At 39.2% G+C, this 27,664-nt stretch overlaps 1 long non-coding RNA gene across 1 annotated transcript; it reads left to right on the top strand.

Annotated features, from left to right (window-relative positions):
- The first annotated feature begins 800 nt into the window (after positions 1–800).
- On the top strand, positions 801–23,853 carry LOC139186551 (uncharacterized). The gene is made up of 3 exons (XR_011570169.1): positions 801–1,515; positions 2,455–2,604; positions 18,817–23,853. It is a non-coding gene; the product is annotated as an uncharacterized lncRNA (long non-coding RNA).
- The last annotated feature ends 3,811 nt before the right edge of the window (positions 23,854–27,664 follow it).

The raw sequence follows: 27,664 nt of genomic DNA, 5'->3' as shown, positions 1-27,664 counted from the left end.
TTAATTTGGGGACTGTTGTAAAGGTTTCCTTTTGCTAATGAACTGGGGGTTTAGGGGGTATAATCTAGGACCATGTTCCCTACTAAATTAAGTTTTTGCTCTCTTAATCAATTTCCAATATTCTTACTTATTTCTACTTACATGAACTGTGAAAGACTCAGATAATTGCAGTAAAATCCCCCAAGTATGATTAAGCATTTAATCAAATTCTTTTTATATTAAATTTAACACTAAAATTCATTTTGTTGCTTTATTTTATGGCATCAGTCATTACAGCTTCTCTGTAGAGTGTGACATTTCCCTTTCAGACTATTTTACTTCATCTTGCCCTTGAATTACACTTTAATTTTTGTGTTAACATAGAAATTGCACTCTGTCTGTGAATCTGATTCAAAGTTGAAGTTCCTTCAAAAGTTCATAAAAATTGTTGTACTCGCATGCTGCAGCTACTGAGCCTGTGGGCTGCAAATACTGAATCCTGCCTCCCTAGAGCCTAGGCTTCACAGCAAGAGAAGCCATAGCAATGAGAAGCCTGTGCACCATAATGCAGAGTAGCCCCGGCTCCCGCAACTAGAGAAAGCCATGTCAGAGCAACGAAGACTCAGCGCAGCAAAAGAAAAAAGTTATTGTATTGCATTCCCAGTTTCCAGAATTGCAGATATTAGTTTGATATTAAGATCAAATGTTAGTTTGAGAGTCTAATGTTAGCTTGATACTCTTTCGTTTGTTGGAACTTGTATCTTTTGCCTAGATCTCCTAATAATGCCTTTCTGTCCTGGGAATTTTTTGTTGTTCTACCATTTTGTATCTAGATAAATGTTTTCTCTCATGGATATGCCTGGGATTTGGTGAATCCATTCAATGTAAAAATTCATATTTCTCTTCAGTTTTGAGAAATTTCTAATTATAACAATTATAACTTGTACGTGTCCTCCTTCTAATTCTTGAGCTCATTATTTGGAGAGGTACTTTTCCCTTTTGGAGTGTGTAGCAGAAGTCTTTTCATGAAAGCGTGAGGAAAGTGCAGGAAGCATCCCCCAGCTAACAATGTTCATTTCAGCGTATTTTGTTTTGCACTGTGAAATATTTCTTCTATTTCATCATACAGATCACCAATTCAGTTCTTGTGACCATTCTTGACTTACTTTAATACAATTTTAAATCAATCATATTGCTTTGAGTTCTAGAGGGTTCTTTTTGTGTTCCATTTTTATTTCCTTGAAAGTCTTCATTATGTCAAAAAATCAAAATTTCACCTGATTCTTCTATTAGTTTCACTTCAAAGAGAATGTTGTAGAAGTAAACTGTTTTTTGTCTGTACAGCATGTCCCTCTGACGAACTGCCTCCCTTGGACTCGCTAACCACAAAACCATAACCCAATAACTGGTGAATTGATCTTCTGAGTGGAACTAGGATCTTAAGCAAAGAGAACACTGGCGCTAGAGATCACATGCCCTTACCCTAGCGGGACTACGAAACAAAACTGTGATCTTCCCAGCTGCAGAGAGAGAGAGGTATTTTCTCACCTTGTCTCATATGGTAGGAAATTACTCGAATATAAGTCAATGCAGATTTCAGGCATCTAAAACAGATGAATGACCATACTGCCCCTCATGTAATAAATGTCAGAGTCAGATTCAGACCCAGGTCTGTTTGGTTTCGGTCTTAATCCCTACAGTATTCTTGCTGTGAAACACTCGTTCTTTTAAAAAGAGAATATCCTCTGTGCTGTGCAGAAACCTTTTAGTTTAGTCCCATTTCCTTATTTTTGCTTTTGTTGCCTATATCTTTGGGGTCAATTCCAAAAAATCTTTCTCAACACCAATGTCAAGGAGTTTCCCCCACCCCATGTTCTTTTTTTAGGAGTTTTATGTTTTCAGATTATACGTTTGAGTCTTTAATCCATTTTGAGTTAATTTTTTGAGTGGTGTAAGATAGGGTGTAGTTGCATTCTTTTGCAAGTGAATATCCAAATTTCCCAGCACCATTTATTGAAGAGTCTGTATTTTCACCATTGGCTCTTCTTGCCTCCCTGTTCAATATTAGTTGACTGTATATGCAAAGGTTTATTTCTGGACTTTTGATTCTGTTCCGTTGGTTTATGCATCTGTTTTTATGCCAATGCAAGTAGATGTAAGAGACACAGATTCGATCTCTGGGTCAGGAAGGAGGGCATGGCAACGCACTCCACTCCAGTATTCTTCTCTGGAGAATCCCATGGACAGAGGAGCCTGGCAGGCTACAGTCCACAGGGTCGCACAGAGTCAGACATGACTGAAATGACAGCACGCACACATGCATGCACGTCACATTGATTGATTTGTGTATATTGAAGAATCCTTGTATCCCTGGAACAAACCCGAGTTGATCATGGTGTGTGATCTTTTTAATGTGTTGTTGAATTCAGCTTGCTAGAATTTTGTTGAGGATTTTTGTATCTATATTCATCCAAGATTGGAGAAGGGAATGGCTACCCACTTCAGTATTCCTTCCTGGAGAATTCCATGGACAGAGGAGCCTGGTTGGCCTCAGTCCTCGGGGTTGCAACGAGTCAGACATGACTGAGTGACTAAGCTTCACTTTCATAAGCTGTCTAAAGAGAGGTAAGATTTATTTCCACTTGGGTCTTACAAACACTGTAAAGAACCATTTCCCAAGAATCTATAAAGTCACTGGAAAGTTTTTTAAAATGTTGTAATTGTTGCTGATTGCGGGTTTATGACTTTTGCCCCACGTTTGTTTGTGGCATATCGGTAGAGTTTTACGTGAGAAGCCATCAACAATGGCCTTAGAGAAGGATTCCCTGTTTCTGTTCTCCTGCAGTGAATGTTTGTAAGTTTGAGCACGGATTAGTGTTGCATTTTATTTTCCTCCAAGCAAATAAGTTTTCTTACTTTGTGAGAATACCCCTCTACTGTTGGGAAACAAAGTTTGGAGTACGGACCATCCCAGCAATGAAGCCCTCAACCTGAAATGTCGCCTGTCCTCAGTATTAGGGAACTGCTGCCCCCTAGAGGCCACGTTTTAATTCACAGGAAGCTCAAAGCAGAAAGTGAAGAACTAAAGAGCCTCTTGATGAAAGTGAAAGAGGAGAGTAAAAAAGTTGGCTTAAAACTCAGCATTCAGAAAACTAAGATCATGCATCTGGTCCCATCACTTTATGGCAAATAGATGGGGAAACAATGGAAACAGTGACAGATTTAATTTTGGGGGGCTCCAAAATCACTGCAGATAGTGACTGCTGCTGCTTCTAAGTCACTTCAGTCGTGTCCGACTCTGTGCAACCCCATAGACGGCAGCCCACCGGGATTCTCCAGGCAAGAACACTGGAGTGGGTTGCCATTTCCTTCTCCAATGCATGAAAGGGAAAAGTGAAAGTGAAAGTGAAGTCGATCAGTTGTGTCCGACTCTTAGTGACCCCATGGACTGCAGCCTACCAGGCTCCTCCATCCACAGGATTCTCCAGGCAAGAGTACTGGAGTGGGGTGCCATTGACTACAGCCATGAAATTAAAAGATGCTTGCTCCTTGGAAGAAAAGTTATGACCAACCTAGACAGCATATTAAAAAGCAGAGACATTACTTTATCAACAAAGGTCCGTCTACTCAAGGCTATAATTTTTCCAGTAGTCATGTATGGATGTGAAAGTTGGACTGTAAAGAAAGCTGAGCGCCGAAGAGTTGATGCTTTTGAACTGTGGTGTTGGAGAAGACTCTTGAGAGTCCCTTGGACTGCAAGGAGATCCAACCAGTCCATCCTAAAGGAGATCAGTCCTGAATGTTCATTGGAAGGACTGATGTTGAAGCTGAAACTCCAATACTCTGGCCACCTGATGCGAAGAACTGACTCATTTGAAAAGACCCTGATGCTGGGAAAGATTGAGGGCGGGAGGAGAAGGGGATGACAGAAGATGAGATGGTTGGATGACATCACCAACTCAATGGACATGAGTTTGAGTAAACTCCGGGAGTTGGTGATGGACAGGGAGGCCTGATGTGCTGCAGTCCATGGGGTCGCAAAGAGTTGGACATGACTGAGCGACTGAACTGAACTGAACTGAACTGAAGCTCAAAGCAGCTTTGTGTGTTTTTTCTTCTGAATAGATGTTCATTTTTTCCCCTTTTCCTTGAAAAATAGGAGTTGCTCTACAACATCCAGCTTGCCAATAATTTATATCTTCTTCTGTTGTTCGTGAGATTTTTTTTTCCCCCATATGTGAGATGATGTGAATTGAGAGACCAGGAGTGGAGAATCCAATAAGATTCTTTAATTTTAGAGTCTTTCTGATACTTTCTGACGCTACCTCAGTATGCACAGTTGTAGAAGCCACATATATTTAAATGCTGACGTAGATATGACATGACTGAGAAAAGAAGGAAGTTTCCTTTAAGATGTTAGACATTAGACAGGTGAGGTTGCCCAAGGAAGTTATTGGAAAGGGTATAAAGGTTTTTGTTAACACTGGGGAGGAAAAATCTATTGTGTTAAATCTGCTAGCACTTCAAGATAAAGCTCTCCAGCCTAGGAGAAAGTGGCAAGTGCTTGAGGAACTGAGACATCAGTTAAACCTGTAACATGTGGGTATACATTAAGTACATTAAATACTTACGAAATCTATCTTTGAGGACTGAATCTCATAATGGATTTCTTCTTGAAAATGTTCTTTGCAAGTGAAGAAATTAAATCATTGAGTTGTTTAAAATATTTTGGCCAAGAAGGATAATATACTGTTTCAGGAATAAATTAAAAAAAAAAAACAAATAAAAATGTATGAAGAAATGTGCAAAATCACAAAGTTCTTAAAAATGATTTAAATGGTTTTCTTGTGTTCTAATATAAATACTTTCACTTAACTATGTTTTTGGATGAGAAAAGGGGAAATCTAATTTTAGTTAAATGATCTAAGTGTTCCTGCTGAGTACAATATTCGGAACAAAAGATATGCAAATTGACTTTAGCCTAATAATGAGTAACCATAAAAAGGCATTATGAAACCTTCTGTAAAGTTTTTTTTTTTAGTTTAGCTAAAGAGTCTTTTTTCCAAGAGATTCTAATCTCATTCAAAGCAAAAAATTACGTCAATTCAAAATAACATTGGGAATACTTTGAATTATCCACAAAGTACAGTAGTATAATATCTTGCAATAAATCCAACACAGCGAAGGATATTTTGTAACGTGGAAGAGTTTGCTGTTTTCAGCTGAAATCAGTTGAAGTAGCTTGCCTATGTTTAGGAACTATGCTGTGAGAAAAATATCTATTATATTTGTATAAAGAAATCATAAACAATTTGCTTCCCTCCTCCCTCAGCATTACAAGATTCACCACCTGTAAAGTTTTTAACACTGCTTAGTTAAGAGAGAGATTTTTATAGTTACATCCAGTTCCCATCAATACTCCCAAGCCAGGAAAATATTTTTATTTTTTGATAAGTTTTGGTTTAAAAGAACTCAATACTTATTCTCTCTGAATTGTTTCAGTGGGAAATGAAAATACAAAAATGAAATTTTTAGTTTATCTAAGACTTTTTATTATTTTACTAAATACCTAAATTCCTTATACTTTGTAGATCAGTTTTTATTAATTATAATAACATTTAAAGATATGAAATGTAAACCTAGGTCTTCAATTAAATAAGTCATAGACAGTAAAGAATCTGCCCAAAATGTGGGAGACCTGGGTTTGATCCCTGGATGAAGAAGATCCCCTGGAGAAGGAAATGGCTACCCACTCCAGTATTCTCACCTTGAGAAGTCCCTGGACAGAGGAACCTGTGGGCTACAGTCCATGGGATCGCAAAGAGTCGGACATGACTGAGTGACTAATACTTACTTACTCATTTAAGCATATAGTGTTTATAAATTTGTCTTTTGTAAACTTAAGATAACATTCCATTTATGTGGATTGATAGTTTCACCACTTACAGCATCTGGGTATAGTTTATGATGTCCTTATTCCTTTGTCAAATTATGAACTATGATTTAAAGTTAACTTAAATATGTTTCCTGAAATCTGTTATTGAATTAGGATCTTTAGAATTATGGCAATTGGGTAGGTACCCTTGTTTATCTTGATACTTAAAAAAAAGTTAACATTTGGAGAGAGAGGAAATAGAGTCTATAGTTACCACACAGTTCTAATCTTTTAAAACTTATGTATTTTTACTGATATAAATAAATTTGTTCTTCAAACCATTCAAGTTGGGGTGGATATCATAATCAAAGTATTATATACATTGTTGTAAAATATACTTGATAAGATAGTTTGTTTTAACATTAGAGTACACATTGTCATGCAATGCATTGTTTGGTTAGGTATATACTGTATATCTACACATAAGTATATATTAACGTATATTAAAACTAATGAAAAAAGACATTTGAATTCAATAAAGGAGGAAGACTGGTAGACTTGAGAAGAGAAAGTTGAACTCCACATCCATAGTCTATTCTGAATATGAGTTAGCAAATTTTGCTACCTGGGTGTTTTGTATAGGTGACAGCCTTTCTCCCTTCATCAAATGTGTTTTCTCTGATTTCAAAAGAGCAATGACTCATTATGATTCAGAGCATCTTATGACTTAGACAATTGTAAAAATAATAAAGTGTCCCTCACTTCTGGTGAAGTTGAAATTTCCAAAGATCCTTCTCTTAAAAACCTATGCTTTTACGTTCAACTAACAAACCTCCTGTGACGGTGCTCACAGGTATTACCCTCGCCCAAATCAGGACTCAATTCAGACCTTCAGAAACTGACAGGCATCTTTTGTATGCACATCAGCTTTGGTATTTATAAGTAACTAACTGCTTGTTTGCACCAAAGATTTACTCTCTCACTTTGCTTATGTAATCTATAACATGATACACACAGAGAAAGAATATCTTAGCATTTAGTCTTGATTAGTATGTTTCAGATTTCTTTCAGAATTGCTCAACCGTATTGTATATTTATTTTATTTAAAACGTGGTTAATTTTATAGTTTTCAGGTAAAGAAAGCAGTTCATACTTACATTTGAAGTGAAAGTCTCTCAGTCATGTCTGACTCAGTGACCCCATGGACTGTAGCCTACCAGGCTCCTCTGTCCATGGAATTCTCCAGGCCAGAATACTGGAGTGGGTAGCCGTTCCCTTCTCCAGGGGATCTTCCAAACCCGGGGATCAAACCTATGTCTTCTGCATTGCAGGTGGATTCTTTACCGTCTGCAGCACCAGGGGAGCCCCTACATTTGAAGGCCTATTGTTAATATTTAGACAGATTTTTAAAAATATATACATGAAGTATGGCCCAGATAAACATTTTTTTTTAATTGTACAAAAGCCTCTTTATTAGAATAGCTTTCTATTTTCCCTTTAATCAATCAATCAATCAATCAATTTTATTGAGGTATAATTGACATATAACCTTACCTTGTGTATGGCAGCTTCTTTCCATAGCGGATAAGGCCAGAGAGAGACTCAGCTGTTGGCAGCCAACACTCTTGGAAGCTAGGGGAATTATGGCTTCAGTCTTGATGGGGATTCTAGATGGTGCAACAGAGTATACACCAAGAGATGTATGCTTTGAGATCTTTCTGGACACCTCTGCATGTTGACCAGTTAAATCAAAAAAGCTGTGGGTAACCAGAGTTGCTAGACTTGTGCTGTCCAGGAGCCTGAAAGAAGACTAAGAGGAGAAATTGATTCTCAAAGATTAAACTCTATTTTCTTTTCAAAGGCAAACAGTAATTTATTAGGTAACAATTTATTGGCTGGACTGAGGTATCAGTCTTGCAGGTAAGAGTTAGCTTTGAAGCCTTAATTTATAAATTCTTACTCAAAATGGGTTTCTTGAAGGGGAATTGAGGCTTGCCATTCATTGATTTCTTGTACAAATTCATGTATAAATGATAGATAGCAATGACTCTTATCATTTGGTTAAGAGACAATTAAGACATTTTCAGAAACGTTTGAGTGTATAAAAGGGAAAGTGGAGGAGGAAAAGAAGTGTAAGGGAGCCTGAGTGAGGATATCTGGAAGTCTGGTAAAAGGAAAGTATATACAGAGGGTAATCCCTTAAAAAAACAAACAAAAAAAAAGACCCAATACTTGAAGGATGGTAATGGTGCTGAAAGAAACACTTTCTATTAAGCAACGACATTTATGGAATGTTGCATTATTTGCAACCTTAACTAATAGGTAACAAATGTTTTCACATGGATTCCAATACATTCTAGAAAAAGAAGGCCTGTAAAAAGATGCTAAGGCATTTACTGCAAATTCAAGGCTAGGGTAAATTTTGTGGCAACAGAGAATGGAATTGTGAATGTAAAACATTATATGCTCCATATTTTACTTATTAAAAAACTTCTTTTGTCTCTGTCTGTAAGTTTTAAACTTGCTTTTCCCTCCCTTCCTCAGTAATCACTGAGGTTCCAGCACTTGTCCTGGCAACCGTAAATCCTACTCACTGTTGGTGAAATAAATTTCAACAAAATAAGAAGAAAATGTTCCTTCCTCCCTCACAGTCTACTAGGAAAGCAGATAATATCCAGTTTGATAAAGCTATTCTTATGAGGATTAATGCTAACAAAGAAGTTTTGTAAACCACCCGGACTTCTAAGTTTGTTGCTATGTCCTGTGAAATTAACCGTAACCTCCATGAGGTCTGTAGTTCCAATTGGTTACATTTATGATAGAATTCCAGTTGAGCTATTTCAAATCCTAAAAGATGATGCTGTGAAAGTGCTGCACTCAATATGCCAGAAAATTTGGAAAACTCAGCAGTGGCGACAGGACTGGAAAAGATCAGTTTTCATTCCAATCCCAAAGAAAGGCAATGCCAAAGAATGCTCAAATTACTGCACAATTGCACTCATCTCACACGCTAGTAAAGTAATACTCAAAATTCTCCAAGGCAGGCTTCAGCAATACATGAACTGTGAACTTCCAGATGTTCAAGCTGGCTTTAGAAAACGCAGAGGAACCAGAGATCAAATTGCCAACATCCACTGGATCATGGAAAAAGCAAAAGAGTTCCAGAAAAGCATCTATTTCTGCTTTATTGACTATGCCAAAGCTTTTGAGTGTGTGGATCACAATAAACTGTGGAAAATTCTGAAAGAGATGGGAATCCTAGACCACCTGACCTGCCTCTTGAGAAATCTATATGTAGGTCAGGCAGCAACAGTTAGAACTGGACATGGAACAACAGACTGGTTCCAAATAGGAAAAGGAGTATGTCAAGGCTGTATATTGTCACCCTGCTTATTTAACTTATATGTAGATTACATCATGAGAAATGCTGGACTGGAAGAAGCACAAGCTGGAATCAAGATTTCCGAGAGAAATATCAATAACCTCAGATATGCAGATGACACCACCCTTATGGCAGAAAGTGAAGAGGAACTAAAAAACCTCTTGATGAAAGTGAAAGAGGAGAGTGAAAAAGTTGGCTTAAAGCTCAACATTCAGAAAACGAAGATCGTGGCATCCGGTCCCATCACTTCATGGGAAATAGATGGGGAAACAGTGTCAGACTTAATTTTGGGGGGCTCCAAAATCACTGCAGATGGTGATTGCAGCCATGAAATTAAAAGATGCTTACTCCTTGGAAGGAAAGTTATGACCAACCTAGATAGCATATTAAAAAGCAGAGACATTACTTTGCCAACAAAGGTCTGTCTAGTCAAGGCTATGGTTTTTCCTGTGGTCATGTATGGATGTGAGAGTTGGACTGTGAAGAAAGCTGAGCGCTGAAGAATTGATGCTTTTGAACTGTGGTGTTGGAGAAGACTTTTGCGAGTCCCTTGGACTGCAAGGAGATCCAACCAGTCCATTCTAAAGGAGATCAGTCCTGGGTGTTCATTGGAAGGACTGATGCTAAAGCTGAAACTCCAATACTTTGGCCACCTCATGCGAAGAGTTGACTCATTAGAAAAGACTCTGATGCTGGGAGGGATTGGTAACAGGAGGAGAAGGAGACGACAGAGGATGAGATGGCTGGATGGCATCACCAACTCGATGGACATGAGTTTGAGTGAACTCTGGGAGTTGGTGATGATCAGGGAGGCCTGGCGTGCTGCGATTCATGGGGTCTCAAAGAGTTGGACACAACTGAGCAACTGAACTGAACTGATGATACTTGTCATAGCTTCCCTGGTGGCTCAGTTGGTAAAGAATCCACCTGCAATGCAGGAGACCCTGGTTTGATATCTGGGTTGGGAAGATCCTCTGGAGAAGGGATAGGCTGCTCCAGTATTCTTGGGCTTCCCTGTGGCTCAGCTGGTAAAGAATCCACCTGCAATTTGGGAGACCTGGGTAGCTCAGTGGTATAGAATCCACCTGCAATGTAGGAAATGCAGGTTTGATCCCTGGGTTGGGGACTATCCCCTGGAAAAGGAAATGGCAACCCACTCTTGCCTGGGAAATCTCATGGACAGAAGAGCCTGGTGGGCTACAGTCCATGGGGTCACAAAAGAGTTCTATTTTATATTTTCTTAAAGATAAAAAGTCAGAAGGGGATCACTGGATCTTCCAACTCCTCTCATACAATGAAACAAAAAAAATAAAATGACCCCACTGGTTTCTTACTAAACCCAAAGTTGGATATATTTGGATTAATGATGGCTATTAATAAAAATTGGCTTAGACGGTAAAGAATCTGCCTGCAAGGTGGAATATCTGGGTTTGATCCTTGGGTCAGGAAGGTACCCTGGAGAGGGAAATGGGTACCTACTCCAGTATTCTTGCCTGGAGAATCCCATGGACAGAGGAGCCTGGTGGGCTATATAGTCTATGGGATCACAAAGGGTCAGACATGACTGAGCTACTAACACACACATTAATAATTGATTCAGCAGTATCATTTTATAAATATCTCTTTCACTCTATCTCTATGAAGAAAATATACTTTGTTTAAGACTTCAGAAATATCTGCATTCTCATTCTTATTCTCAGGAGCTGATGACCTTGGGAAAGTTAATACCCGTCTCTGAACATCCCCTCCCTTATCTGTATCTACTGCACATGTTGTTTAGAACAAAACCTGACAAAAAATAACTGCTTGATAAATATTAATTGACCTTCTCACTTTCCCCCTTTCCTTTTTTTCCTTTTTCCCACAGTTTTAATTCCCGCCTCTCTGTCTTCTTGGCTCCTACGTGCCTAGCACGAGCCTGAGTACATATGAAGTCCTTTATAGCTCTCTCCTTTCAGGTGGACAAAGACAATTTATTATTAATACTTAAAATTCTTTTCTTTAAAAAATACTTCCATTATTATTTGTGTCTCACATAAAGGACAGATGGTTTCCATTTCTCAGTTTGCTTTAATAAGAGGGAGAGCCTCCTTTTGTTAGGGATGTTGGCCAATGTCCAGCTCTTTCCAAATGGGATCTAGCAAGGACATATATTAAATGTTGTCTGTCTGCTAGTCAGCCTCAGATAAGTTTTCTCCCTCTCTGTACTTCACTGACACAAACCCAGCTTGCTTCAGCAGTTAATAATGCCAGAGTTCAGCTTTTCCACAGAAACAATTTTCCATCCTTCATGAATCAGCCAACTACTTCTGGGGTCCTGCAGTCATGGAATTTCATATCCTGATTTTTGTCATGGAAAAGTCATGGAAAGTCATTTTTGTCATGGAAAATTGCCCATGAAACTCAAATAATATGGGACTGTCTCAGTAGTGCTGTAGTCCTGATCTGTTTTAAGATACTAGTCTTATATTAGGATGGCAAGCAACTGAAGCCTGGTTTCAGGCATCTTGATGAATTTCCCCCCATATTCATTACATGTTAGCATCTCTTTCTGATTCTTTCCTGCCAAATTAGATTTATTGGTGCAGCTGCAGTGGTGGAATGGTTGAAGGTTTGAGCATGTGTCAGAGTCAAGGCTAGCACTGGTGTGTCTGCTCTGCATTGCGGAGGGTAGCACGCTGCAAAACATTTTTCTCCTTTGCTAGTCACTTCTTTAAGCTCTGCCAGGAGGGGTTGCTAGAGGGACACTACCAGGTGGGAGAAGGAAGAAGGACTTGCTCCATCCTCTTTGCTTCCTCAGGGCTTCCTATGTATTTCCTGTTGCCACTGGCATTACCCTAGCCTTGCTTCTTCACCCCAACACTGGCAGGGCATTCCCTCAGCAGCAGCTGGACTCAGTTTGTAATTTCCAACATTTACAAAGCCAGTCTTATTATGCCTCACAGAGATATCAGCTCTAGCTAAGCAGAGCTCTTGCCTTAGAGGTTTGAGTTTCAGCTCTGCTCCAAGTTTCAATTTCTCCTCCAAGTTTCAAAGCTTTAATGCTTCCAATCTCCTTTCTTGTTATCTCATCCCTGGGAGTGGTAACGGATTCCTGCAGTTGCCGTCTCTGCAAAATTTTATCTTTTTAATGTTTTTCAATTTTTAAATGCTTAGTTAGCAATTCTGTATATTACATTTAAAATTAAATTAGCTAATATTAATGTTCTATTTAAGTATTACATTTTCTCTGTCAAAATAACAGATAGGACTTTGACTGATTTAAAATTTAATTAGATTTATGGTTCAGTTCATTCGCTCAGTCGTGTCTGACTCTTAGTGACCCTATGAATCGCAGCATGCCAGTCCTCCCTGTCCATCACCAACTCCTGGAGTTCACTCAGACTCACATCCATCGAGTCAGTGATGCCATCCAGCCATTTCATCCTCCATCGTCCCCTTCTCCTCCTGCCCCCAATCCCTCCCAGCATCAGAGTCTTTTCCAATGAGTCAATTCTTCACATGAGGTGGCCAAAGTACTGGAGTTTAAGCCTCAGCATCATTCCTTCCAAAGAAATCCCAGGGCTGATCTCCTTCAGAATGGACTGGTTGGATCTCCTTGCAGTCCAAGGGACTCTCAAGAGTCTTCTCCAACACCACAGTTCAAAGGCATCAATTCTTCGGCACTCAGCTTTCTTCACAGTCCAACTCTCACGTCCATATATGACCACTGGAAAAACCATAGCCTTGACTAGATGGACCTTTGTTGGCAAAATAATGTCTCTGCTTTTCAGTATGCTATCTAGGTTGGTCATAACTTTTCTTCCAAGGAGTAAGCGTCGTTTAATTTCATGGCTGCAGTCACCATCTGCAGTGATTTTGGAGCCCCAAAAAATAAAGTCTGACACTGTTTCCACTGTTTCCCCATCTATTTCCCATGAAGTGATGGGACCAGATGCCATGATCTTCGTTTTCTGATTGTTGAGTTGAGATTTATGGTTAGGGGCAAGAAATTGAGTCCAGGTTTCAAAGGGGAGGGATCTCTGAGAGATGATATTGTATATTAAGGGATGAATTGAGGTGGACAGTGGGTGGAAGAGCTTACAGTTAAGGGAGATAGAGTCAGGATGATTCTTAGGTGGGGAGCTGTATTAGGGAAGATAGGATTGGGTGGGGTGGTCTGGAGAAAGGATGGAATTTTAGGACAAATGAATCTGGGTGTAGGTGTAACAGGAGGGAAAGGGGCGGGGCACAACTTTGGAAAGAATGACATAGCCCAAGGACACAACATAAAACCCATTAGAATCAAATGGGACCAAGATGGCAGACAAGACAAGACCTTGATCCTCAATCAGCAAGTGAAATGACACACCCAGAGGTGCCAGGACAGTTCCAAGGAGTGGGTGGTGGCCCAAATCCTGGAAATCTCCACCCCTTCTCCAAAATAGTTGGAATAATCCTCCCACTCATTAGCATATGAAATTACACAGCCTATTAAAACTAACCATGCCAAACTTCAGGGCCGCACTCACTCTCTGTGATGGCCCACACTCTGTCTGTGGAGTGTGCTTCTCTCTGTATCTGAATAAATCCACTCCTTACCTATCACTGTGTCTCTCACTGAATTCTTTCTGCGATGAGACATCAAGAACCTGAGCTTCATTAGGTCCTGAAACCAGGCACTGTGTGTTCAAGTCCCAATCTGTGGTAAACGGTTTCATAAGGATTAGGCAGGGTAGTGGGTTGAATTTGGGCTAGATTGAAGGCAGGAGAAGGGGGTGACAGAGGATGAGATGGTTGGATGGCATCACTGACTCAATGAACATGAGTTTGAGCAAACTCCGAAAGTTGGTGATGGACAGGGAAGCCTGGGGTCAGACACAATTTAGCGTCTGAATGACAAGGGGATCTTCCCAACTCAGGAATTGAATCTATCTCCTATATTGGCAGGCGGATTCTTTATCCACGAGCCACCAGGGAAGCCTGCATTATGTTGAACACCTTAAACTAATGCAATGTTGTATGTCAATTGAATCTAAACAAAAATGGCGGGGTGGGGGGGTGGGGAGAGAGAATGTGCAGCACTAGATTGCCAAACTAAGTTTATTTTTTCACTCTGAGACCAAAGTTTTTCCCACTGGTACATTTTCATAAGTTGAGAGTTATGTACATGAATGGAGAAATGATGTCTTTATTATCACTAATCTCTAATTACAATATGAGCATTTCCTTGATTTATAAATATGGTCAACAATTTTTTTAGTTATTATTTATTCTCTTGACTCTATCACCAAAAGAAAAATAATTTTATATCATATTAAAAATATTGCATATACCTTGAGATATCATTTATGTTCACCACTATTTTGAAATTGCACTACTTATTAGACTTACTGTTTGGACTTATTTAAGACACTAATAAATATTTATAATTTTATTTCAATAAAAAAGTAAAGGGATCATTTAAGAGGACATAGGAGCCAGCTGGAAGAAATTTTACTTGTTAAAATTATGACGATTTGAGCTTCAAAAATAAAGCCAAATATAATGGGTTGAAATACATTTAATCAATGAAGAGACATGAATGCCTAGTGATGCCCAAAGATAAACCAGGAAAGCTCATATTTTATGATTTGAAGCAACCACGAAGCAAACTTCTTTGGAAACTGGTAACTAATTTGAATGAATTATGTGTTTATCCTGCCTCTCTAATAGGAGCTGTATTTCTAGTAAACAAATAGCTCTAGTTCGTAAGGGAAAGTTCTATTTTACTGAGTTTTATCTTGCAAATTCTAAAGAAACTATTGACTCCGTCAAGGACTAAAATTAGCGTTAAAACCACAAAGTGAATGATTGAGATGGAACCAGACATTTGTAAATACAAAAGTAGCACCATATTGATTATGTTGAATATAAAGGGAGAAACCAGCACTGTTCAATAAAAAAATTCGTTATCAATTTAATTTCATTGTGAATCTGAATATTAGATGATGTTCAGATGTCAAATCCTGATGAAGAACATAGCTTCATCTCTGATGCATTTTTGCCAAACATATTAACTTGACTTAATAAAGCCCCTAGAACTAGCCTCCAATTTACCTGATATATTGGTGAACAAGCTAAAGAAAAATAAATAAAACAGAAGGTGAGTCACTGTTAGGACAACTGGCCCAATGTTTTCAACAAATTAGTGTGTGACAAAATGTGCTAGCTTGAAAGAGATTGGAGGAATATGAAACTTACATACAGTGCTTTGGGCATGCCAACTTTACAGAACATCTTGCTCTATGATAAGCGAACATGCATAATAAGTATTAAAAAATACTTCAAAGAAAAGCGATCCATCAAGAGTAGTACTGAAAGAAACGCAAACCTGCATAGATCAACCAAGCATGAAGACATTGACGTGGTACGAAGAGGCCTCTTCTCCCACGAACTCCCATACCCATAAAGTATTAACATTGAGTTCTAGTTTGTTTTGCTTAGACTAGTCTTTGTTCACGCTCTTTTGCCCTGGCATAATTATTAATAATGGTCTCCTTTATTCTTGAATGTGTCCTGTTCACATTAATTATGGATGAATTTTACGGCCACCTCAGATCTTGCAAACCTGAAGGAACAGTCAATTCCTCTCTTACACAAGTTGTTCCAGAAAATAGAGGAAACATAAGAGTTGCTTGGATGATTTTAGGAGCTTAGTGTTATCTTGATTTCAAACCAGATAAGAATAACAAAGGACAGAAAATAGACCATATCTCTCTGTATCTCTGTATGTGCCAAAATTCCAAATAGAATTGTAGATAACCAAATTTAATAATGTGTTAAAATATAAAATGAACAATTCAGTTCAGTTCAGTCACTCAGTCGTGTCTCACTCTTTGCAGCCCCATGGACTGCAGCACGCCAGGCTTCCCTGTCCATCACCAACTCCCAGAATTTACCCAAACTCATGTCCATTGAGTTGGTGATGCCATCCAACCATTTCATCCTCTGTCCTCCCTTTCTTCTCTCACCTTCAATCTTTCCCAGCATCAGGGTCTTTTCAAATGAGTCAGTTCTTCACATCAGGTGGTCAAAGTTTTGGAGTTTAAGCTTCAACATCAGTCCTTCCAATGAACACCCAGGACTGATCTCCTTTAGGATGGACTGGTTGGATCTCCTTGCAGTCCAAGGGACTCGCAAAAGTCTTCTCCAACATCACAGTTCAAAAGCATCAATGCTTCAGCACTCAGATTTCTTTTATAGTCCAAATCTCACATCCATAGCTGGAAAAACCATAGCTTTGACTAGTCAGACCTTTGTTGGCAAAGTAATGTCTCTGCTTTTGAATATGCTATCTAGGTTAGTTATAGCTTTTCTTTCAAGGAGCAAGTGTCTTTTAATTTCATAGTTGCAGTCACCATCTGCAGTGATTTTGGAGCCCCCCAAAATAAATTCAGCCTCTGTTTCCATTGTTTCCCCATCTATTTGCCATGAAGTGATGGGACCAGATGCCATGATCTTCGTTTTCTGAATGTTGAGCTTTAAGCCAACTTTTTCCACTCTCCTCTTTCACTTTCATCAAGAAGCTCTTTAGTTCTTCTTCATTTTCTGCCATAAGGGTAGTGTCATCTGCATATCTGAGGTTATTGATATTTATCCAGGCAATCTTGATTCCAGCTTGTGCTTCATCCACCCCAGCGTTTCTCATGATGTACTCTGCATATAAGTTAAATAAGCAGGGTGACAATATACAGCCTTGACGTACTCCTTTTCCTATTTGGAACCAATCTGTTGTTCCATGTCCAGTTCTAACTGTTGCTTCATGAACAATTAGGGTATATCTAAAAATGTGAGGATGATATGTTAATCAGAAAGTCTAGCAATGTAATTCTTTATGTTAATAGATAAAAGCAGAAGGACTATATGATCACATTCAATGATCCAGAATAAAGTGTTTTATAAATTTCTAAAACCGATTGTAGTAGAATATCTTAAGAAATTGGGAGGAGAAGGGGACTTACTAAATGCATTAAAGATTATATGCCAAATTCTTGGGACAAATTGTTGTTATTTACTCAGGGAACTTTTAGATACTTTCTCTTTAAAATTGGAAGGAAACAAGGATTCCTACTAACATTGAAAACATTGTAACAGTGGAAGGTCTGGCTCATGCTGTTGGGGAAAAAAACCATCACAATATTGTAAACTAATTATCCTCCTATTAATATAAATTAATTAGTTAAAAAATAAGAAACATGTGCAAGGACTGAAAAGGTGGAGATAAAAATTGTCATTACTTGTGGATGATACAATCATTTAACCTGGAAAAACCATAGAATCAAAAGACAAACTAATAGAACTCAAAAAAGAGATTAGTAGGCTTGCTAGACATAAAATCAACTTACAAAAATCAACAGCATTTCTCCATGTTACCAATGATCAAGTGGAAAATACAATGTAAAATAGACATAATTTTCAATAGCAGCAAAAGTGTAAAGTCTATCAACTTTATTTTGATTATACATATGTAAGACTTGCATGGGGAAAACTTTAAAATACTAATACAGGAAACAGACGATGAGACACCTGTGTTCCTGGATAAGATGACACAAAATGTCCATCTCTCCCAAATATTCTATGAATTCAATACATTTCTAGTAAAAATTCGAGTTAGTTTTTCTGGGCAAGCTCAAGAAGTTTTCTCTAAGATTTGTTTTGGAATAGTACAGATTCATGATTAGCTAAGTCAAGTTTGAGAAAGACGAGGGAAGACGGGGATTTTTCCTTACGAATATTGTCTCTTCAGCACACATGGTTTACACATGTAACATATTTATGAGCTATATGATACACATATATCTATATTCTCCTTCTTTGCATTGTATCATAGGTATTATCAATATCTATACCAAGGTGTGATACTATAAATATTTAACAATAAGTACAGCAATATAAGGGGTTCCCAGGTGGTGCTAGTGTTAAAGAACCTGCCTGCCAATGCAGGAGATGTAAGAGACACAGGTTTGATCCCTGGCACAGGAAGATCCCCTGGAGGAGGGCATGGCAACCCACTCGAGTATTCTTGTCTGGAGTATTCCATGGACAGAGGATCTGGCTGGCCACACTCCATAGGGTCACAAAGAGTCAGACGCATCTGAAGCAACTTAGCTCACTCACTTTAAATATCAGATTAAAGAATTTGGATTTTAGGCATAAACAATACAAAGTCCCAACACTGAGGGGAAAAGCGGTTCAGTGGAAAGAGCATGGACTTTTTGTCCACGTCTCTTGTGTCTCCTGGATTGGCAGGCAGGTCTTTACCATTAGTGCCACCTGGGTTTAAAGTCTTCCACAATTCATGCTTCCAACTGCTTACCAACCTATATTTAATAGCACTTAGGCTCTATCTCTGTCTGGCCTTACCTATCCTGCTAGGCACACAGAGATGCTCAATACCCAAACTAGTTAATGAATCAAATGCAAAGTGAGTATGTAGCATTCACATATTCCTCATAGTAGTTTCTGCAATTCTCCTAATTTAATAGAGAAAACGAGTTTGCTTAAGCCAAACAAAACAGGAAAGAGGAGGAATAATGTTTCTCTTTGATCTTACCCACAGATGGATAATGAGTGCTTTTGTACCAGAGATCCTCTACTTACAAGTTTGGATGGACAAATCTCTAGAGTAACCCTGAAATGCAGCTTGCTCAGCTGCTGGCCTCCTGGTGACCCCCAGAAATAACTCATGATCAAAAAATGTTGATCATGCCTCTCTGTTTTAGTGCCACAATCTCACTGTATCTTTCTCCAAATCTCACCCAGGGGGAGATTTGATAACTACAATCTGTTATCAGTGTCCTTCTTCCTCTTCACTCCTCTTACTAACATAGAGAAGAGAGAGAGATGTCTGGTGGTTTCTACAGAGTGAAGATTGCATCTACTCTTTTTTAAGTAAGACCATTTTTTTCTTTTTCTAGGAATTTCCTTTTGAAGTATGTGACCCACAACCTTATGTTATTTCCTGTGACACAACATAGTGATTTGGTATTTACATATGGTTCAAAATGACCACCAAGAGAAGTCTAGTTGCACTGTCATCATACCACAGAGTTATTGACTAGATTCCCCACACTGTTAAGTAAGACAATTTTAAAAACTATTTTTATTTCTGGCTCTTCCCTGGTGGCTTGGTTGGTAAAGTATCTGCCTGCAATGCAGGAGACCCAGGTTTGACCCCTGGGTTGGGAGAAGGGAATGGCTACCCACTCCAGTATTTGTGCCTGGAGAATTCCACAGACAGTAGAGCCTGGCAGGCTACTATCCATGAGGTCACAAAGAGTCAAGACACGACTGGGCAACTAACACTTTCACTTCACTTTCATTTTTATTTCTAAGATTAAGCATCCTTATTAACAACGCAGAAACAATTCTTGCAGACTCTTTGGACACATATGCAAAAAAATTAAAAATAATTCTCCAATTCTAAATCACAAGGGAAGAAAAAATAATGATTTTATGACCAGAGCTGAATTTCCTTCTCTTCTTTTTCAAAAAGTCTTTCAACCAAGCCACTCATCAAATCATAAGGAAAGATAGTTTTTCAAAATGCCAACAAAACCCAGCAAAAGAGATCTAGATATAAAGCCAAAGTTATACCTCAAAACCCTCTGTTGCAAAAAACAATAGGAAACCAACCCCCATAGCTCATTAGAGAAGACCTTTAGAAAGAACTGAGAAAGTTAGAACTAGAACTACAATGGTGGGAATAGGTTCAAAAAACAAATAATTAAAGAATGTTCAGCTTATTCAGCTTGAGAATATATTAAGCTTTCTCTTATTCTAGTAGAGGAATTAAAAATATGAGTTGATAGAGTTAATATTAGAATTATTGTTACAGGAAATTCCTTGATGGTTCAGTGGCTAGGACTCCGTGCTTCCAATGCAAGGAGCTGGGGTTCAATCCCTGGTCTGGGTACTAGATCCTGCATGCCACAGCTGAAAGATCCGGCATACTGCAACTAAGATTGGCACAGACCAAAAAAAAAAAAAAAAAAAATATATATATATATGTGTGTGTAAAATTTATATATCATTATCAACCCTACCTTCTTGTTGGTAATGATATATAAATTTTACATATATATATTTCCTGCTCAGGAAAGTTGAATAGGGTAAAATTCTTCCGAGTCAGTATCATTATATCCTAGACTCAAAACCAGTGGACTATACACCATTAATAAATATCAAGTAACCCACAATTTTTGTGGTAATAAAAAATTTTTAATTATCTATAAAATTCTATTCTGAAAAGCAGCAGGTCAAAATGACACCAAGTTATCCAATCAGTTATAGAGGGAACCCTCCAAAGAGAACTACCTTAGCGGAAATTTAGATTGGAAGAACTATAACATGGAGTAGACGACATCAGGCTCTCAGTACCATTCTAGTAAGGCTTCTACCTACCTCAGCTTTGAGGAGTAGTACTAGTGGGGATCCCACAGAATATCTTAGAGGGATGTTCTCAGAGATAAAATAGTCTGTAAATTTAGCTCTGAATTCTCCCTTTAATCAAAGCTTTGGGGAAAATATATAATTTTTAACTACTCAGAGCTTCAGACATGTTTTAATATTTAAGTATAACATCTAGTTTTCATTTTCTGAAATTTTTTTGTCTTATAAATTTCTCAATTATGTTACATTGAAAAATGTATGAATGTGTCAATTAGTAGTGATGCATGAAAATATAAACCTACTTCTTTCATATAATCTACATCTGAAGAGTGAATAAATGCCACCTTAATATCCTGCAAAGTTGCTTTGTGTGCCTGACAAAAAATTAAGGCAAATCATTTTACTTGCACATATTTTTAAAATTGTTATATAAGTTTCAGGTATACAGAATTATAATTCAACATCTGTATGCACTACTCCATTTCCACATCTTAAGCAGTTGGAGTTAACTAGTCTTCAATCTCACCTTCCCAAATATCTCCATTAACATCCAGCTTGTGATTCATCCAGCCCGGCATTTCACAAATTCCGATCTTTTTAAAATTATTTTCTCATATAAACCAGGCCTCAGTGGCTATGAAAGATGAGCAGTGGGAGTCCTGGCTTATATTGATGACACTTTATCAGGGGGAATATAATTTGAGTATAATTATAATCAATTCCTCCTAGTTGGTATATTTAGTAATACGATAGGAGGTGATGCTTAACATTAAATTATTTATTATTTGAGTAATATTGATTTCAGTCTGTGGAAAATTTGAAATTTTCCATTTCCTTTACATTTCAACCACCCAGTTCGTAGGTCTGAAGTGTTACAGACAAATGATTTGTTGAGCTTTTACTTCATATTTGGGACAATTGTAGTTAGTACAAAGTTTCATGATGTTGAGCTGCTTATTTTTAAAAGAAGGAGGAATAAAACTATAAGCTTCAAGTTTAACTGGTACAAAATAAAATATTAAAATTATAAAAGATAACTAAAAAGAAAGTAACACTAACCTGTCTCTTTTACCATAAGTCCTTTAGAGACTTTTTTCCTTCATCTTGTATATTATGATAAATTACTGCTGGAGAATATAACCTTGGTATGTAATGAGAGTTACAAGCCATTCAGTCTTGGGTGCTGGTCTCACATAGGAAGCATGTATTCAACTGTGCTTCTTCTTCACTTTGACAGTGTGAGCTATCAGCAATACCTGGTGGGGTGTCATTATACTCCCCAGCATAAATGACAATCTAGCCTGCCACTAGAACACTTTATGCACGCGTTATCTCCTGGCTTATGTTGATGACACTTTCTCAGGGGGATCCTTCCATCATCTGGCCACATGATGGCAGAATGAGCCTAAGGAAGCAAGCAAACCCATTATGTCTCTGATCAGGGGTGTTTACCATTGTTATCAGATAAGGGCTTAAATACCATGCTAGCTAAAGGAAATTAATTTTCATTGAACCAAAATAAGTCTGATGGTCATCTTAAGCAAGTTGTGCAATTTAGCCAAAGAATTCTTTAGGGTAAAATTCATTTTACTTGTTCAGGAAACTGGGAATAATAAGGAGTATGATAAGCACTGGTATCTGTAAAGTGTTATAGAGTCCCCGATTTACCATTGAAACAAACCTTGTCTCAGATTCTAGATGTTCAGGAATTCCAAGGACTGGGATGGTATAATTCAGTAGGGCTTTGATCACCATTTGAGGATCTGCTTTAGCCAATGGGAACACTTCTCATCATCTAGATACCACGCATTCTATTACTGAATAGTATTTCTTACCCTCTGATGGCAAAAGCTCGACAATGTTCATTTGCTATCAGGTCTGAGGTGATGTGGGCCTCAGTATTCCCTGTAAAGAAAAAAATTTTTTTTTAATTTCTAACAATCAGCACATCTTTATATTATTTACTGAAACATTTGGTCCTTATATAGAAGTGGTATGATTCCAAGATTTTCATTATATTCATTTCACTTAAAAGATATTGCTGCTTAGGTTACATGAAAAGCCATGGATGCATACACTTGGGGCACAGGGAAATAATGCCAACGGGTAAATCCTACATTCCTATGCTCTTTTTAGTTCCCCTTGAATTCCAACTTTCCAATTTGGGAGGAGTTAATTATGTAATTCTTAAACTGTGAATATGAGTCCCTGGATAGAAGTAATGGAACTGCAGTTTCCTCAGTCCAAACCTTAGACATTTTGGTGCAAATTCATTTCCTTTAGATATTTTATCTAGTCCTATATGAGTCTGCAATGAACTATGTAAATCTGAATGGGAAATATCAATGACTAATAAATCAGCAGTCAATTCCTATGTGATACTATAGTTCTTATTGACGTTAGATAGTCTCCATTTTTCTAAATTTGGTCTTTAGTATTCAGGACCCTCACTCCTATTGGCAGTCAGGATAAATACTCACTTTAAGACTGGAGGCTAATTCAAAAGTTCACATAATAGCCATGAGTGCTGCTGCTTGGCTGATTTTATGTTGGTGAGAACATAAGCCTCTAAAACCTCATGAGGACTGACTATTGCATAAATGCTTTTATATTTCCCTGTGTTTCTCTCATACAAGATCCATTAATGAACTATATTAAGTCAGCCTTGGGAATACAAGTATCAGATTTAGCAGACTGAGGCTGAGTATCTTTTAGAACTGGAAGGCAGTCATGTTTACTGCTTGTTTAGGATCTGGCAATTGAACAGCTGGATTCAAAAAAGTTACCCCTAGTAATCAGAACAGCATAGTATTGGCACAAAAACAGACATATGGATCAATGAAACAGAACAGAGAGCCTAGAAATAAACCCACACACCTACAGTCAATTGATCTTTGACGAAGGAGTTAAGAATATACAAGGAAAAAAAAGAGTCTCTTCAGCAAGTGTAGTTGGGAAAGTTGGACAGCTGCATGTAAATCAATGAAGTTAGAACACTCTCTTACACCATACAAAAAATAAACTCAAAATGGCTTAAAGACTTAAACAAAAAGTTACTTGAACCAGCTTTTTGGCCAACCCAACATAAATCATGACTCCATAAAACTTTCAAAAGGAAACATAGGCAAAATATCCTCTGACATAAATCATAGCAATGTTTTCCTAGGTCAGTCTCACAAGGCAAAAGAAATACAAGCAAAACTAAACAAATGGGACCTAATCAAACTTAGAAAAAGCCTTTGCACAGCAAAGGAAAACATTTTTTTATTTTTTATTATTTTTTAAATTTTATTTTATTTTTAAACTTTACATAATTGTATTAGTTTTGCCAAATATCGAAATGAATCCACCACAGGTATACATGTGTTCCCCATCCCGAACCCTCCTCCCTCCTCCCTCCCCATACCATCCCTCTGGGTCATCCCAGTGCACTAGCCCCAAGCATCCAGTATCGTGCATCAAACCTGGACTGGCATCTTGTTTCATACATGATATTTTACATGTTTCAATGCCATTCTCCCAAATCTTCCCACCCTCTCCCTCTCCCACAGAGTCCATAAGACTGTTCTATACATCAGTGTCTCTTTTGCTGTCTTATACACAGGGTTATTGTTACCCTCTTTCTAAATTCCATATATATGCGTTAGTATACTGTATTGGTGTTTTTCCTTCTGGCTTACTTCACTCTGTATAATAGGCTCCAGTTTCATCCACCTCATTAGAACTGACTCAAATGTATTCTTTTTAATGGCTGAGTAATACTCCATTGTGTATATGTACCACAGCTTTCTTATCCATTCATCTGCTGATGGACATCTAGGTTGCTTCCATGTCCTGGCTATTATAAACAGTGCTGCGATGAACATTGGGGTACACGTGTCTCTTTCCCTTCTGGTTTCCTCAGTGTGAATGCCCAGCAGTGGGATTAGGAAAACATTTTTTTAAAAAAATGAAAAGACAACCTGTGGAATGGGGAAAAATATTTGCAAAGAATGTGACTGACAAGGGCTTAATTTCCAAAATATGCAAACAGCTCATACAGCTCAATATAAAAAAAACAAACAACTCAGTCAACAAACAGAAAGGACTTCCTTGGTGGTTGGTCCACTGGTAAAGTATCCACCTTTCAATGCAGGGAACGTGGGTTCCATCCCTTGTTGGAGAACTAAAATCCCACATGCTGCAGAGAAATTAAGCCCATTCACCAGAACTACTGAGCATACAGGCAACAACTAAAGTACCTGTGTGCCACATCAGGAGACCTGGCATGATGCAAGGGAGATCCCGTGTGTGGCAACCTAGACCCGATGCAGCTAAACTAAAAAAAGAAAAAAGAAACAGAAACCCTAGATAGATGTTTCTTCCAAAAAAGACATAGAGATGGCCCACAGGCCGGGGAAAAGATGCTCCAGCATTGCTAATTATTAAAGAAATGCACGTCAAAACCTCATGCTAGTCAGAATGGCTGTCTTGAAAAAGTCTAGCAACAATAAATGCTGGAGAGGGTGTGGACAAAAAGGAAGGGAAACCTCCTACACTGTTGGTGGGAGTGTAAGTTGGTGTAGCCACTATGAATAACAGCATGGAGTTTCCTTAAAAAATGAAAAATAGAGTTACTATATGATCCAGCAATCCCACTCGTAAGTATGTGCATGCTCAAGTCGCTCAGTCATGTCCAACTCTTCGCAACTCTATAGACTGTAGCCCGCCAGGCTTGTCTGTCCATGAAATTCTCCAAGCAAGAATATTGGAGTGGGTTGCCATTTCCTCCCCCTGGGGATCTTCCTGACCCAGGGATCGTTGGCAGGCAGGTTCTTTACCACTAGCGCCACCTGGGAAGCCCTCCCAAAGTCTGCAGTTGCCCTTAAAACCCAGTCTCAGGCTAGCTGCAGGGATTTAACCACTGCACCTGCAACTCAGGAGTGATTTCCCCTTCTCTCCTTTGGTCACACATCCCCTGGTGCTCTACGTTGGTTCTGGCTGTGCCTCTGCTTCTAGGCCGCCCTCCAGTGTCACTTGCTTAGTTGGGGTGAGGAGAGGGAGGGGTACAGCAGACACAGTTGGGGTGTGTGGGGAGAGTGCCTGCTGTGGCTGAGACCTGTGGGAGGGAGGTCGCCACAGTCTGAGGCGGGTGGCCAGCTTCCCCAGGGGAGTTGACCCTGGGTTGTGAGTCCCTTGGCAGAACCAGGCTGCTCAGGCTCCCAGGAAGATGTGAGCAGTGACACGTGCCTGCTCACAGCTTGGTGACAACTGTGGCCCCTGGGGTTGAGGCTGTAGCAGCCTCGTGTCCTCACCTCTGGCACTTCCATGGCTTTTCTACCTCTGGAGCTGCAGACCACAGCTGACTCATCCCCCTAAGGCCGTCAGCCAAGGCAGGGTCCCAGGTTCTGCAAGCACTCAGAGTTAGAGCATTCCTATGGCAAGGATCTATTGCTTCTAAGGGAGGCCCAGGCTTCCCTGTACTCCCTCAGCTGTGTCCTACTAGCCGCCTCAGAGCATCTTCAGGGCAGTCAACCAGGTCCTTTCCCTGGGGTCCGATCCCTGAAGCCTGAGCCTTAGCACACTGTCCCCACTCTCTGCGGTGGTGTGGCCATGTAAGCTGCTTCTAGACTGAAGTGCTATTTGGTAGTGACTCTATGGTGAATTCTCTCCATTTTGCCTTCTGAGCAGCTTCCCTTTTGGCTCAGCTGGTATAGAATCCGCCTGTAAAGCGGGAGACCTCGGTTCGATCCTTGGATTGGGAAGATCCCCTGGAGAAGGGAAAGGCTACCCACTCCAGTATTCTGGCCTGAAGAATTCCATGGACTGTATAGTCCATAGGATCGCAAAGAGTCGGACACGACTAAGTGACTTTCACTTTCTGCCTTCTGAACACTTGTTGCTGTGCTCCCCTCTGAGGTTCCGATGCTCTCCCCTGTCCCCTCCCCTGAGGGGGTTTCTGAGTGTACCAAAACTTTTCCTCCCTCTCAAATCCCGCTCTGGGTGCAGGTTGAGTTCAGTTCAGTCGCTCAGTCACGTCCAACTCTTTGCGACCCCATTGACTGCAGCCTGCCAGGCATCACCAACTCCCAGAGTTTACTCAAACTCATGTCCATTGAGTTGGTGATGCCATCCAACCATTTCATATTCTGTCGTCCCCTTCTCCTCCCGCCTTCAATCTTTCCCAGCATCAGGGTCTTTTTTCCAGTGAGTGAGTTCTTCGCATCAGGTGGCCAAAGTATTGGAGTTTCAGCTTCAGCATCAGTCTTTTCAATGAATATTGAGGACTGATTTCCTTTAAGATTGACTAGTTGGATCTCGTTGCAGTCCAAGGGACTCTCAAGAGTCTTCTCCAACACCACAGTTCAAAAGCATCAATTCTTCAGCACTCAGCCTTCTTTATGGCCCAACTCTCACATCCATACATGACTATTGGAAAAACCATAGCTTTGACTAGATGGGCCTTTGTTGGCAAAATAATGTCTCTGCTTTTCAATATGCTGTCTAGGTTGGTCAGAGCTTTTCTTCCAAGGAGCAAGCGCCTTTTAATTTCATGGTTGCAGTCACCATCTGCAGTGATTTTGGAGCCCCCCAAAATAAAGTCTGTCACTGTTTCAATTGTTTCCCCATCTATTTCCCATGAAGTGATGGGACTGGATGCTATGATCTTTGTTTTATGAATGCTGAGTTTTAAGCCAGCTTTTCCACTCTCTTTTCACTTTCATCAAGAGGCTCTTTAGTTCTTTGCTTTCTGCCATAGGGTGTTGTCATCTGCATGTCTGAGGTTATTGATATTTCTCCCAGCAATTATGATTCCAGCTTGTGCTTCATTCAGCCCAGCATTTCACATGATGTACTCTGTATAGAAGTTAAATAAGCAGGGTGACAATATACAGCCTTGATATACTCCTTTCCTGATTGGGAACCAGTTTGTTGTGCCGTGTCCAGTTCTAACTGTTGCTTCTTGACCTGCATACAGATTTCTCAGGAGGCAGGTAAGGCAGTCTGGTATTCCTATCTCTTCAAGAATTTTCCAC

Source organism: Bos indicus, chromosome 13 (assembly GCF_029378745.1).
Source record: "Bos indicus isolate NIAB-ARS_2022 breed Sahiwal x Tharparkar chromosome 13, NIAB-ARS_B.indTharparkar_mat_pri_1.0, whole genome shotgun sequence".
In the NCBI taxonomy this organism is placed as follows: Eukaryota; Metazoa; Chordata; class Mammalia; order Artiodactyla; family Bovidae; genus Bos; species Bos indicus.
Note: the sequence above shows the minus strand (reverse complement) of the source record. Positions and strands in the feature narration are given on the sequence as shown.